Here is a 1891-nt window from a genome sequence, read left to right on the forward strand (position 1 = left end):
TCAGTACTTGTACTTCCATTATACCATCCATCCCTATGGTGGTGGTCGTGGACCCTAGGCTGGTCATGGATATCATCGACGAGATCTCTGCGGCATTAGCCTACTCATCCTTCTACAACACCATTGAGGATGGCCTACTCTCCTGTGCAGCAACATAGAAGCCGCCAGCGCCAGCCTGCTGCCTATGTCCATCTAGCCAACAACTCCAATGCCCATCTGGTCTACTGGTGCCCCCATGTGCATCTGGTCCTGCTAGTTCCCCCATGCTCATCTTACCAGCGGCTACCCCTATGCCCATCTGGTGGTAGAAGTTCATCAGGCGGTGGCACAACCATCAGGATTGCCGAATAGGGCAGCCATTGATCTAAAGCCCATGAGTGCACACTTGATACCTGCCATAGGTGGCTAGCACCAGTGGCATCCCCACTCCAGCAGTTGGGGTTGGGGTAGCAGGGGGACACTAGGTCCATGGCGAAGTCTGGCTAGAATGGGAAATTGCATTGGCATGAGGCATGGGTTGTGGTAGCTGCAGCGACATAGGGATGGGCATGGCTAGGATGTTGTTCTAATTCTGAATCAATCTCAGCACCGGCCATGGCCACTTGGTATGCCAGTATAGTCGTCTTCCCTGATCCTAGTGGTCTTGTGGAACACATGACAGACCACCCACTTATCCTACGCGAATTTCATTTGTAAACTAGAAGCAAAATCAGATTTGGGTAAGCAAATAAAGCAAGTAGCATATTAACATACATCATTGCCAGTATTGTTACCACTACCACGCACCTTGGAAGCAGAAGCTTGAAGCTTCCATAGCCATGGTGGTGTTAGTGGCTGAGCCTAGATGTAGATCTGGGGCCAAGGGAGCCTGCCGCTTGCCTTCGAGCCTATACTTGTGCATCACCCAGTTTGTTTTATTGCCCTTGGGAGCCATGCCTTCGTAGAAGACAAGCGTCTTCTTCATGTCGATGAGCAGCACCATCCCCTTCCCCTTTGGTGGGCTTGTATACCTCCTTGTCCTTGCTGGTCGCCTTCCAATAACCAGCTTCTGTGACCCTATCCGCCCTTAGCCCCGTCGAGTACTTGTAGTCCTTCTGTGAGAAGAAGTACCACTCTTTCTCGGTCATTTTTGCCTCCCCTACAGCATGCGATCGAATTAAGCGCCATATATTAGACCACATCTCGATCGCTAGCATAGCAACATGCATCCACTACACGGATCAAACAAGACCAAGGCGTATATGTATGTACTATTGGATATATTATGGGCTTAGCCCGTATAATATTTAATAAATCAAATAAAACTCTATGGTACGTAACATTAAGCACTTGTATGGTTTAATACCATACGAGATTTTGACTGAATGTTGACTCAGCTTATATGGTTGGAAATTATTCATCTTAATTGAGAAGCTGAGAAAATGACATAGGCAGTACCACGATGCGCGCACGCCGCCGCCGCCGCCGGCCGTAGCGAGGCAGGCAGGCAGGCGGCGAGCGAGCAGGTGGGCGTGGCCAGTCTTTTGCCACTTAAATCCATATAATCACGAGAGTTTCTCTCCTTGATGGTGGAGGCGGGTTGATTGCGCCTAGTTACTGTACCTTCCACTTTTCGTCTCCTGGGATTCTCCGCTGCCTTCTCCCTTCCGTCGCAGCCATATATCCATAGTCCTCCGTCAGTCCAGAATCTCCGTCTTCCACAACCGCTCCTGAGAGAAACCATATCTCAGCAGCCATCTAGCTTCCCCAGTCCCATAACTCTACGCGTACAGGAGTAGCGGGAGAGTAGGTGCCTCTAGAACCCTCGTCCGCCTGAGAACCCTAGCACGGGGTGAGCGGTGATTATGTTTTTGGGGAGCGATCCATGACTGCTTGTCCACGTACGTCTTCT

The 1891-nt window shown here is 50.4% G+C and overlaps 1 pseudogene; it reads right to left on the reverse strand.

Annotated features, from left to right (window-relative positions):
* On the reverse strand, positions 1-1127 carry LOC136511497 (NAC domain-containing protein 20-like; annotated as a pseudogene).
* Positions 1128-1891: the final 764 nt, after the last annotated feature.

Source organism: Miscanthus floridulus, chromosome 16, assembly GCF_019320115.1.
Source record: "Miscanthus floridulus cultivar M001 chromosome 16, ASM1932011v1, whole genome shotgun sequence".
In the NCBI taxonomy this organism is placed as follows: domain Eukaryota; kingdom Viridiplantae; phylum Streptophyta; class Magnoliopsida; order Poales; family Poaceae; genus Miscanthus; species Miscanthus floridulus.